Genomic DNA, 14,018 nt, shown 5'->3' with positions numbered 1-14,018 from the left:
TTGTGACGGAATCTTCTCACGAAATTCCTACCACCAACTTTCTCCTCCAAATGCGAAAATTTGACACCGACATACATAGGGAGAAACGATAACCATAATAAAATAAGGGAAATTAAAGCTCGTACGGAAACATATAGGTGTTCGTTCTTTCCGCGCTCTATACGAGATTGGAATAATAGAGAATTGTGAAGGTTGTTCGATGAACCCTCTGCCAGGCACTTAAATGTGATTTGCAGAGTATCCATGTAGATGCAGATAGAATCTGCTTCCAAACTAAACTGAATCGTCGACGGCGGTAGTTGTCTGTGGTTGACGCTCTGTACATGAAGCACATTTTACGGAACATATCAAGAATCAGGTATATTTTACGTTGTGATTACTGGAAGGCACACAGACGTGAGTAATATAAACCCAAGTTATGTTCATTCCAAGTAGCTTATATGTCACCTGCAGCACGGTAATGCACCTGCATGTAAAAGATATACCCTTCTAAAATCGGATGGTACTCTTGAAAATAAAAATTTTGTAGTTCTATGCGTAAGTTAAAATTTGTCCCCCGTTTCTGCCTTCATTCAAATGTTCAAGTATGTGTGAATTCCTAAGGGACCAAACTGCTGAATTCATCGGTCCCTAGATTTACACACTACATGAACTAACTTGTCCTAAGAACAACACACACACCCATGCCCGAGGGAGGACTCGAACCTCCGGCGGGCGTGGCCGCGCAATCCGTGACATAGCGCCTCTAACCGCGCGGCCACTCCGGGCGGCTATGCCTTTATTCATGTAGAAGATTATACGGCCTTGTGAAACCGTACGAATTTCTTTAACACTCTATGCTTCTAAGGTCCTATTCAGCCCAAGAGGCCTGCCGAACTGCACGGCTAGCATGGTGGCCACTCTCTTCGATAAACACTGGCAAACCGAGCGAGGTGGCGCAGTGGTTAGACACTGGACTCGCATTCGGAAGGACGACGGTTCAATCCCGCGTCCGGCCATCCTGATTTAGGTTTTCCGTGATTTCCCTAAATCACTCCAGGCAAATGCCGGGATGGTTCCTCTGAAAGGGCACGGCCGACTTCCTTCCCCATCCTTCCCTATTCCGATGAGACCGATGACCACGCTGTCTGGTCTCCTTCCCCAAACCAACCAACACTGGCAAGTTCTCCGAGGAGGATGGCGGTTCTGCTACGGGATCAGAACAAAAGAAGGCGCTAACCACGTACAGACGCCCTGTCACCCTCGGCGCCTCAGTGAATACTTTGATTGCATCTCTCTGCCACACTCATGCGGCTGTCGGCAACACCTGCTTCCATCGGATACCGAAACGAAGCTCGAGGCCAGAGAGAATGGCGCTCGGTCCGGCCGCTTGTGACCCACTTCTGCGTGCGCCGCGGCCTCATCGATTGACATCGACGCGGGCTTTCCGTGAAACGTTGTTCGTGTGACGTTGGCTCGTCATCCATCAGCACGATAAAACGAACGTTTGCAGCGAATGATCTTGTTGGTTATGGGAACCTTGGCAATTAGCGCAGCGGGTGCCCAGCCCGCTGTGGTGTGTATTTTAGTTTTATGGGCGCACAACAGCAAAATGGGACATAAAAGAATTGATTCTAATCTTGTCATCTACATCTGCTCGATTACTGTGCAACTGACACTCAAGTGTTTGGTAAAGGGTTCGATAACCACTTTCAGACTATCTCTAAATCGTTCCATCCTCGAACAGTACTTCGGAAAAATGAACGCCTAAATCTTCCCGCGAGAGCCCTGATTTCTCTTCTTTTATTATCTTAGTTATTTCTCTATATATTCATAGCCGTCAGCAAAATATTTTCGTATTCGGAAGAGAAAGTTGTAGATAGAATTTTCGTGACAAATAACTGAAAACTCCTTAATTTTAATGATTAATGCTCCAGTTCATTCGTCACGTTCGTGAAACACTTTCCCCTAACTCGCTGTAATAAAAAACGACTGCCCTTCTTTGAACTTTTCGAGTCCTCCGTCAATGTTAACTGGTAAAGATTCCATACCAAGCAGCAATACTCCAAACAAGTGTAACGTAGGTAGTCTGCTTATTGGATTTGTTGAATCTAAGTGCTCTGCCAATAAACCGAAATTCTTGGTTTACCTTCCGAACAAATTTTTTATGCAGTGGTTCCAGTTTAAGTTGTTCGTAACTGTAAGCGCTAGATACGTAGCTGAATCGAAAATCTTTAAATTTGTGTGACGTAGCGTATAACGGAAATATAACGGAATTTTTCTGTGGATTACCTCAATCCATTTTGTTTAGGGATAATTGCTACTTTTCGCACCATGCAGATTTCTTGTCCAAATCATTTTGCAATTCCTTTCATCTTCCGATCATTTTACCAGGCGATAAATGACAGTAGCACAGAACTGCTCAGATTTTTTCCTAAATAATTTATAGAAATTCAAAACAACAGAGGGCCTGTGAGACTTCCTTGGGGAACGCCACATGTCACTTCTGTTTCACTCGATGATTTCTTGTCAGTTACTACGAATTGCGAACTTTCTGACACGAAATCACGAATCCAAGTCACACAACTGAAACGATACTCCACAGACATGCAATCTGCTTAAACACTGCTTGTGAGGAACAGTGTCAAAAGCCTTCTGGGAATCTAGAAATATGGAGTGAACTTGAGATCCCCTACTGGTAGCAATGAAACAGAAATGATGTTACTGTAGGTAAATATCCTACAGCCGTTAATTAAAAAAATGTAAAGTTGTCGACAGATTTGAGAAACAACCTGGACATTCTATTTAAAACAATGAGCTACTGCGTTACTCTTACGAAATATTACGTTTTGTGCGACTGATGGTATCACGAACATTTGGTATGAATTGAGAAAGATGAGTTTGGATAATTCAAACATGTTGAAAATCCTACTGACTAGGGAGAAATCACAAAAAGAGCAACACAGGCTTCAATCTTGGGACCCTTCCATTAGTATCCTGCCACTCCAGCGATGTGTGCTGGAAGAGTGGCGCTGATGTCATCTGTATGGGCCACTGTTCCGAAGGCTGCCGCGACTACACGATATACGCCAAACCGTGGCCCACGTGCAAGGAGAACTGCGGCCACGAGATATCTGGACCCCACAACGAAATAGTCCCCTTGTCTGCCACACTTTGTGAACGCTACGCTCCGTGCAGGACCACTGGAAGTAAGTATGTCAATGAAACGGTACCAACTAAATGTCTTAACTTTGTCGAGTGCTACTGACAGCTTGCATGAATTCAAACGCGCACTTAAGAATCATCAGACTCGTCTGAAATAGCTGCTCATTCCCTGATACAGACGGCTGTTGGCTATCATAAGACCTGTAGTGTCACGTACTGTGACGCATGCGCCGCTGTCTGTCTTTCTCGTGGGCTTCATGCTGCTTATAGTGACGTCATAGCCTGAGTGCTAAGCACAGGCATAAGTGTGGTGGCTCAAGCAATTCACAGTGCGATTTCCAGCAATAAATTTTGGTACGATAGTGAAAATTGCCATGTACTGTGCATTTCACGCAGTTACATTACACTGTAAAGGATCTGTCTAGGAGAATAAGAACTATAAACACTTTTCAACAATATTACTTTAAACACAATGTACCTTTCATTTTCGAGCGTTTGTGAAATGTCAAATTTCTAAAAAATAGCGGTACAACTAGCCATGAAAGACACGCCACTATACAGAAGCCTGTATTTATTTCGAAAATGTAAGGAACTTTCGTAGTAAATTCGGTTGTATCTTATGTTCGAATAATTGTTTGTGAAAACATCTACCAAAATTTAAGTTGTTCTCAAAACTCATATCTTTCACATCATTGCCGCAAGCAGGCCTATATTTATAAGAAAAGTGATTAGAGTTAATTTTTAGAAACAAATTTATGAACTAATCACTCAACGACTATATGGAATATTAAATAAGATGGATGCTGTCAGCTGCCTGTGAGCAGACTAAGTAAATATGAGATAATGTCACTGTACATCCTGCTTGCAGCGAACACATCACTGCTGGCTTTGGAGTTAGCGGTCCCATTAACGAATTTTAGTAAACAAAGTTATACATGACAATTATACATGACAACCTAAGTATACAGTAAGCTTAAATCATTATGAGAGGATTGTATTGTCACCTTCAAAGGGGATTGTCCGATTTGCCCTGTCGATTTTCAAGAAGCATGTAGTCAACCTAAATAATTGTGAATGAAGTTGCGAACTAGATGTACTCACTATCTATAGTATCGATATAATCATATTCTTTGTAAGCCTTGTTTTAGACCAAAGATGTTAGAGTAACTCAGAGAGTATCAGTGTGTAGTGTGTGTTCTACAGTTTGGCTATGTACTTTATTTCCAAAGGGTGGAAGCTGGCCTGATGTGTAGTGATGCAGCATTGTTTAAAAAAGGATTTTGTAATAACATGTTTTGAAGAATATTGAAGATATTGAGCAATTATTAATGGAAGAATTACAAACTCAAATGTTAAGGTAACTCAGTTTCTTTCATATTTGTAAGTGCGTACTTTCTTATTGTTAGGACATTGCGTACAGCTGGAGTTTACTGTAGAAATATTGTAATCCAGCATATCGTTTTGCCTTATAATTGAAACAAGTGTCAAGGAAAGTAATTGTGGACAGGGCAATTATTGAGAAATGCTTTTATAACTTGTCTATTTATGAGAACCTTGTGAAAGGGTGTATTGTTGTTATAGATTAATTATACTAAGAGTCTTTGTTCTTATTTATCAGTCGTTAAGTTTAGTTTCTCATTTTTCATTCTTTATCTTTATGAATGTGTTTGTCTACTCGCGTTAAACATCGCTACTTGTGTGCTGCAGAAGCATTTTTATGAAAAGTGATAAGATACGGGCATGCCTTGCTTAGCAAGTACGGTAAATGAGATTTGATTTTTGACAGTTTCATCACTATCTTAATAGTACAAGATTGCACCACAGACGAGAGTTCCGTGCACACAGATAGGCCAACGAATTTAATTATCATAAGGTACAGTGATTGTCAGAGTGTACTTGTGAAAATAATGTCATGTCAATTCAAAACGTTTCATATCAGTAACAGATTTCAGTTAAGTACTGTCTTGTGAGTTTTCAAGCAGTTTTAATAGACAATCAGATACGTTAACTTTTATTTTCATTTGCTCTGCAATAATAACTGAGGTTCAGTGATTGTTTACAAGACTAAAATAAAGATAAGCTAATTTCAAGGTCAACATCTTTAATCCGAATCATTTTTGTTTTGCAGTCAGATGGCTGTGTAAATTTATTTGAAAACGGATTACTCTCTCGCAGGCGAATTGTTTGACGTACCGACTAAACTGTGAGCTTCACACACTTCCGTACACATGTGCATCCTCAGTCACTGCCACACCTTCACCCGCCCATGTTGGGCAAAATTTTTCTGCCTGACTCATGTAGTCCTATCACCGTCAGAGGGTGGTACGGGACTACAAGTCCCACCGCCACACCTCCAAAGTGAATTGCAGTGACGCAGTCACTGCCCTGTGGAAATTTACTGCCTCACCGACACAGTTAGACCGCAATAGACCGGTGATGCTGTAGTGTAACTTATCAGCCCGGACTACAAATAATAAAAAAAAAAAAAAACTTCCGTACAAGTGTTAATATTTAAACAGTTCCTTACACTGAGAGTTACGTTTTTTAGTATTACAATAAGTTTTATACATTTTATGGATAACAACCAGACACCTTCAAACACGAGTTTAGAAGTTTAGCACTAAACTGTCAGCCTCTAAGCGACAGTAAGTCCAAATTCGAGGGCGAAGCCATCTGTGAAGTTCACCAGTGATTATTTACGCCAGCCCAGACCTTCTTCTGGCTAGAATGTGCAGCTGTTTAGGTAAACCATAGAATACTGAGAATGTTGTTATTTATACAAACATCGAATATTTCAGAACTGTTACATTCTGACACTAAATGACAAATAGTAGTTGGTGGCCAGGTTTGAACTGGCGCCCAGCATCATGCCAGTCTACTGCACTAACCACTACGCCATGCTGCATGTACAACAGCTCCTGGTGTTGTTTTCTCTCCTAGAGAAACAACGACCAACAGTCTCAGTCAATCTCTCGTCAATGATCTGCTGTATGGTAGCGCTAGAGGATCCTCACGTTCTGGGTCTGTTGATATATCCTCCTGACTAATATGAGCATCGAAACTAGTCCCTCTCATCGAAGCTTTCACGACCGTAGAGTGAGTCTTCAGTTTCCTTGAACATGCCTTAATCGAACTACGCCTCAGGATTGTATTAGGGCTTGATACAGAGGACATTGACGACATCTCTGTGCTTTTCTCTTCTGCAGGAAGTATCATAATCCTCAACTTCATATGTGAGGGCCGAAATCGATGAAGGATACCATACGGTTGATAGAAGCGCTTTACTAACTTTTCCCACAGTCCCACTCCCAACACTGGTTTAAAAATCCGCACCAAGTCTCCCGGGCTATATCTTACTGACCAACGCTTGGTATTACAGCAATATCGGTCTTTCTCCCGGGTATCCAGCTTCCATATAAGAGCCAGATGCTTGATTCTTTAGTCGTGGTGATTCATGTAGTCATTCTAAATATCGTCCAGTTGAAATGGGAACAGTGTATCCATTGATATTTTGGCGTCACGACTGTGGAGTAGAAAAAGTGGCGTAACCTGTAGAGTCTTACCTCGCAGTGTTGTGTGCGATTGTCAGGACAGACAGTATTGTATTTCAGTCTCTCTGTTTGATCTTAGAACGTATCTGCTAGTGTCCAACTAAAGTGTTCTGTTAGGCTATTCGTCTGTGGATGGTAGGCCGTTGTGACCTGTGGACGTTGTCGCAAAGTGAAATTATGTGTGATACTAATCTCGCCTGGAAAACATTTTCATGATCAGAAATCATCACACAGGGTTCTTCTTGCTTCTAAATTATGTCTTCTACAATGAACTTTGCAATTTTCGGAGCTTTCGCAGTCGGCGCAACGTTGGTGCAGTATAACGGATGAGGCAGTCAGTACCGATTATTATTCATCGATCCCCATTTGTCGACTTAACAAACCTCCCAAAAAGGCCGATGCCATTTCATTGGAGTTGCACTGCTATAGGCGAAATTGGTGCCAAAAACCTCTGAGGTAAGTGTGGCACATGATTTTGTCATCGGTATTCCTTACTGTGGTTCACATCGTGTCTAATGGATCGGTACAGACCTGGTCAGTGATACGTCTTATTCTGTCTAGAGGCTCTAGGAATCCCAGGTGACAATATAATGGAGCATTACAGAAACATTTTAGGCTAACTGGCCGTAGATGAGTTGGGTTGATGAGCAAACATTACCGCCCCACTGGATCATAGGAAATCTTATACAATGTTCTGTTTATTAAACAGAATCCTCCTACTTCAATAATTCTATGGTTTTCATCAGTGAGGATCTTGCCTCTGTTCAGCAACAATGCCATTTACTTCACCAATAACAGAATTCATCCACACTGCTGTTTCCCCCAAAAGATTCGTCGAAAAGCAGTCAGTGTCCGTGTATTTGCACCCATTCTTGTAAACCGCCGTAACGTCATATTCTTAAAGCCTTAGTGCCCATTCTGCTAGTTGACCAGAAGGATTCTTCAGGGTAGTCAGCTTAGAGAATGGTAGTGCGTCTGAACTGTGAACGGTTTGCCAAATAAATACAACCAGAACTTGTTGGATCATCCAGACCATTGCAAGCCGCTCTTTTCAGTTGTAGAGAAGTTGGACTGTACTTTGGAAGCATAAGCTACCACCTTTTCAGCAACTTCCGGAATTTCCACGAGAACTGCACTCATTCTATAACAGCTAGTGTCGGTGAGAAGTTATGTCTCGGCATTCTAGTCATACAGTGCTGGGACTGGACAATGAAAGATGTTTCTTGCATCTCGTTCGAGGAAGAAATGGCGTCTCCCTACAGTAGTTCTTGTAGGGTCGTGCCTTGGACAGAAGTCTTTTATGAACTGCCAGTAGTACAGACACATTCCTGGGAGACTTCTCACATCACAGTAGTGCTGAAGAGTCGTAAAATCTGTGCCTGCTCCTATTTTCTCTGGATAAGAAAGGACTTCATCACCATTCACTACAAGGGTGTCGAAGATGCACTTTTTTGGATTCAAATGGAAGACTGCAGTCCGAGCACATTTCATCACGATTATAAGGCAGCGTTGATGTTTTTCAAACGTCTTCGAAAAAACGATAATGTTATCCAGACAGCGAAGACGCTTCATCCACTTAAGCTGTAGAAGCAAGTTGTCTGTCACATGTTCTAGGGTGGACGGAGTGCTACACAATCTAAATGGCATAACTTTAAACTCACGGAGGTTGTCAGGAGTTTACGAAGTCAGTCTTTGCCTGCTGAGCCTCATTAACTTCGATTTATGAGTAGGTCTTCTACATGTCACAGCTGAGAAATAGTTTGCTCTTTGCTGCTTATTGATGGTGGTCGGATATCAAGTTCTTCAATGGCAAACAACCATCCACAGCAATCTTTGTTATGTGTGCTTGTTGGAATGGCTTCGTTAATCTGGAGCTCTGGTCTTCCACAATCTATGACTGGTTATGTTGCGTGCAAGAAGACCCATCTGAAAATAACATTACAACTATATTCTGATAAAACTAGAAATTAGAAGTGCTGTGTTCTTTTATTGGTACTTGTTCTTCCAATACAGGTTCCTGTTAGCTCTACAAATTTTCCGTTTACGAATTTCAAGAAATGCTTTCGTTTCACGGAACGTGGTCTTCTTAGCCAACGACGATGCGCATGTGACATTACAGAAAAAGAGCTGACTAGCACCCAGAAAGCTTGGCCGCCGATAATGACGTTAGTGAGATTTCCTGACATCTTGGTACCTGTCGTCCATGGAGGATTTGCATATGTGGCAACCTCATCTCTATAAACGGTAGCTTCGCTTAGTTTTCGTGTAGTTGGCAGCTAGGTGAGCGGCTGGTACCTCTGTATGGCGTTGAGGAAGGGCTGCTGCAAGTTGGGGAGCGACTTTGTCTAGGGTATGGCAATGGGCTGCGGCCCACAGGTCGCCTATAATCGTCTGCAGCTGACTGGCGTGAATGTAACTGTTGTGATGATTGACATCTGGCGGCATAGTAGTCGTCGGAAACTCACCTTTTTTTCTCTGCAGCAGCGTACAACCTGTCCAGGGGATCCTGGCCCGGAAAGAAAGAGGCGTGTCGTACTCTGTTGTCCAAACGTCTACTCTTCTGCGAGGCGTTCAACTTGACGTAGGAGTTGGTTTCACCTGCACTGGTCGGATAAGGAGTTGTCGTTTGATGGCTGTGGCGTAATTCCGAGTTGGCCGAATCCATTCTTCTTGGTGCGTGATGGAGATTCGTGCGAAAGATCGATACAACTCTTCAACATTCTCTATTACCTCCTGTCGCATCGGGTCACATTCAAGGCTGCCACCTCTTGTGTACTCGGTGCGACAGTTCTGGCTATCATGCACCGATGTATCTCCTCTCTTACTATCTGGCGTAAGAGAGTGGTTTTCCACTAGTACCATAAGGACCACATTAGGCAGTTGTTCGTACCTCTTTCGCCTAACTCTTTTTCCTGCTGATTTCCTCGATTAGTAGGCACCACTTGATGAATTCTTTTGTCGTTGAGACACCGTTTACCAGAAGAGGTTGCTATATGTCGTCTGCGACTCCTTCCATCAAGTGTGAAACTTTGTTGGCTTCTGCCCCATGCCGCTGGGCCCAGTTCTTCAGTTGTTCTGCTAAGCGGACTTGCTGTTGAGAATCGCCAAACGTTTAGTACAGTTCGGCCTGAAACGTGTTCCAGCTATTGAGCTTCTCTGCATTGTTCTCGAACCAGTGTTGGCTGGGCTGTCCAAGTATACATTTGTCAAATCAAACACATAAGGTCATTACATTCTTTGTATTTGGTAACACGGTCGAACCGATCCAGTCATTTAGTTGGGAACTTATCAGCGACTCTGGAAAATAGTGATGGATGCTTGAAGGGCAGTTGACTTGCTGCTCTTTTGGAATACATTTGTCTCCTGAGTATACAAATCTTAGGAGTGAGAAACTGCTTGTATTCAGGTTCTTCAAACTATGTCACATCTAAAACACACTCAAGTCCAAATCCGAGGGCAAGGTCGTCAATGGAGTTACACACTTTTAATGAAATCACGTTTATTACAGACACTAACTTACAGGCAGAACAGAACTGACCTCCTGGACGGAGAAAGCACCTAGTTATACAAACATGGCATATCTCAGACTGCTGTTATTTATACATACATCGAATATTCGAATATACAGACATTACATAGATATTTCAAGAACCTTCCGCAAATAATAACTTCCAAGTGACAAATAATTGCCAGAGGTCGGAATTCTACTGGCGACGCGTCGCACATGGGTAAGGGATGCCAGGCACTACGCCACCCTGCATGGACTAAGCTCTTACTTGCAAGTTCATGAAGTGCTCTAAATATCTAGTAGACACTTCTTCATCAGACGTTTCTACATAACTCAGTGTCATGTCTATTACACATGATTTTCCATTTTTTTTTTCGGAGGCATAAGACCCGCAAAACTGGTACACAGTAATTTACACCATACATTTATCTACAGCAACCAAACCTGCTCGCTTCAAGATTATTCACAAATTCACCGTGTAACAAATACAGACATAAAAAAAGTTTTGCATCACCTCGGTTGCGAGACTTCCGGAACCTCTACAGAAAATTGGAATAGAGATCAACATAAACATCACTTCCGCCCTTTTTATTGCTCATTAAAATCACACATCGCATGTTGTGTCACCCCACAGCGAGAACTTAAAAGGTGGTGCTCCAAATTGTTGTACACACCGGTACCTCTAATATCCAGAAGCACGTCCTCTTGCATTGATGCATGCCTATACTCGTCGTGGCATACTATCCACAAGTTAATCAAGGCACTGTTGGTCCAGATCGTCCCACTCCTCAACGGAGATTCGGCTTAGATCCCTCAGAGTGGTTGGTGGGTCACGTCGTCCATAAACAGCTCTTTTCAATCTATCCCCGGTATGTTCGATAGGGTTCATATCTGTAGAACATCCTGGCCACTCTAGTCGAGCGATGTCGTTTTCGTGAAGGAAGTCGTTCACAATATGTGCACGATGGGGGCGCGAATTATCGTCCAGGAAGACGAATGCCTCGCCAATATGCTGCTGATATGGTAGCTCTATCGGTCGGAGGATGGCATTCACGTATGGTACAGCCGTTAGGGCGCCTTCCATGACCACCAAAACGGCGCCTTCTATGACCACCAGCGGCGTACGTAGGCCCCACATAATGCCATCCCAAAACAGTAGGGAACCTCCATCTTGCTGTACTCGCTGGACAATGTGTCTAAGGCGTTCAGCCTGACGGGGTTGCCTCCAGACACGTCTCCGACGATTGTCTAGTTGAGGGCATATGCGACACTCATCGGTGAAGAGAACGTGATGCCAAACCTGAGCGGTCCATTTGGCATGTTGTTGGGCCCATACGTACCCCACCGCATGGTGTTGTGGTTGCAAAGATGGACCCCTCCATAGACGTCGGGAGTGAAGTTGCGCATCATGCAGCCTATTGCGCACAGTTTGAGTCGGAACGCGACGTCCTGTGGCTGCACGAAAAGCATTATTCAACATGATGGCATTGCTTTCAGGGTTCCCATAATTCGTAGGTAGCGGTCATCCACTGCAGTAATAGCTCTTGGGTGGCCTGAGCGAGGCATGTCATCGACAGTTCCTGTCTCTCTGTATCACCTCCACGTCCGAACAAGACCGCTTTGGTTCACTCCGAGACGCCTGGACACTTCTCTTGATGAGAGCTCTTCCTGGCACAAAGTAACAATGTGGACGCGATCGAACCGCTGTAATGACCGTCTAAGCATGGTGAACCACAGACAACACGAGCCGTGTACCTCCTTCCTGGTGGAATGACTGGAACTGATCGGCTGTCGGACCCCCTCCGTCTAACAGGCGCTGCTAATGCATGGTTATTTACATCTTTGGGCGGGTTTAGTGACATCTCTGTGGGACTGTGTCTGTGGTACAGTATCCACAGTCAACGTCTATCTTAATGTGTTCTGGGAGCTGGGGTGTTGCAAAACTTTTTTAAAGTGTGTATTTGCAACCTAGAAAACTGCTGAAAACATATTCAGTTAAATGAGTATGCGGTTGTTGTATACAGGAAATAAATAAATATATCAGTTGTAAGTTTTACGATATGTTTATAGGTAGCTAAAAGCAGTGGTAAACTTTTCTCGTGCATTATAAATATTCTGAGATAATTAGTACTGGCTTCATCATCAGCATGGAGCCCACAGCCGTAGTCTATGTAATTATGACTCGTCCGTAGCCTACAGGACTTCAAACATATAGAGGCATTTCATGTAAGGCTCTCCCTGTCGCGGCACCGGTTTTGTGGGGCATCTGCCAACTGCGGTAGGCTCTATATCCCGTATGCTGCGCACGCGTACTCATATATATGCTACATAGGAATGACTGTTAAGCCCTGTAGAAGAAATTAATACCCAGATTGTCTGGCGGTTGGGTATAATATATCTCGTTAGTAGCCTCCATATGCTGATTCTCGAATACAACACTTAAATCGCTTTCTGGACCTGGACCCAGACTTTGAACTTTTCGTAACTGAGTTGCTGTTTAAGATATTTCTGGCTTTGTTAATCGATATTGATATAAGCTCACGTTACTTGCAGATGTAAGATTTGCTGTATACTTCATTTAGGGCCAGCGACTTAGCACCGATACTTGGCTTTCATATGCTGCTTTATTCACTGCAGCTACCTATCTAGTTTGTGTCAGGTAACAACACAAAAATCTTTTTGGAGGGAAAGAAATTGTTGACCATGTTTTTCAGAGAACTAGTGATTCTCTCAAATACACGTTGGCAATTATTAAACTATATGAAAAGAAACGTAAATTAGTTACAAACTACGGCGGGCACACCCTTTATTCAACACATAACCGCCACTACAGATATTCAGATTTGGGTTATGACATGTTCAATATGCCTGCCATCATCGGCGATGATGTGGCGCAGACGACTAGCGAAAATCTGCATGACCCACTGGAGTGTCGGAACATCGATGCGTCGATGACTTCCTAAATGGCTGTTTTCAACTCGGAAATGGTATCCCTTGTCTTTAATATAACCCCACAAAAAAGGAGTCGCATGTATTCAGATCCGGAGAATACGGCGACCAATCGAGGCCCATGCCAGTGGCCTCTGGGTACCCCAGAGCCAGAATGCTGTCTTCAAAGGGCTCCTCCAGGACATCAAACACTCTCCTGCTTCGAGAGGGACGAGCTCCGCCTTGCATAAACGAAACCTTGTCGATATCAGGGTCATTTTGGATAATGGGGATGAGATCATCTTCAAAAACATTCATGTACCGTTCGGTAGTCACCGTGCCATCAAGGAATATCGCACCGATTATTCCGTGATTGGACATTGCACAGTACACAATCACCCGTTGAGTTTTGCTTATTGACGAACTCAACCAAATGAAAGTGGGCCTCATCGCTTAACCAAACCACGCATGCCCCGACGCCAACAGTGCAGTTTGAACGTCGTAACGCAAACCGTTCGAAAGTTATGACGCTTTTATTTCATACATCTCAATAATTGCCACCCTGTAGAACCTTCATTAATTTTGAAAAAAAAAAGATTCTAGTAAATTTAGTTCCACACAGGAAATATGATAACACCAGCGACGTATCACTTGAGAAGGGATCAGTAAATAAGGTGGAATATTCCAAAATTATGGGTGCATATATTGATGAAGCCTTGGACAGGAAGACGAAATAATGATGGGTTCACCACTGGGACCAGCAATTTTTTCATGGAGAAATTAGGCGAACAAGTGCTGACTATTGCCCATTGACCCTTCCCCCTTCCGACCCTCATCAGATATGTTGATAACACATTCTTAATCTGGTCGCATGGCAGTGCGGTGCT

The 14,018-nt window shown here is 43.2% G+C and overlaps 1 protein-coding gene across 1 annotated transcript in view; it reads right to left on the bottom strand.

Annotated features, from left to right (window-relative positions):
• Positions 1-14,018, bottom strand: part of LOC126457630 (kinesin-like protein KIF12) — a gene marked incomplete at its 5' end in the record, with an annotated part of 606,856 nt that overhangs the window by 163,667 nt on the left and 429,171 nt on the right. The gene's annotated exons all lie outside the window — the stretch shown is intronic.

This window comes from Schistocerca serialis, chromosome 1, assembly GCF_023864345.2.
Source record: "Schistocerca serialis cubense isolate TAMUIC-IGC-003099 chromosome 1, iqSchSeri2.2, whole genome shotgun sequence".
In the NCBI taxonomy this organism is placed as follows: domain Eukaryota; kingdom Metazoa; phylum Arthropoda; class Insecta; order Orthoptera; family Acrididae; genus Schistocerca; species Schistocerca serialis.
This window is presented reverse-complemented; position numbering and strand designations above follow the sequence as displayed.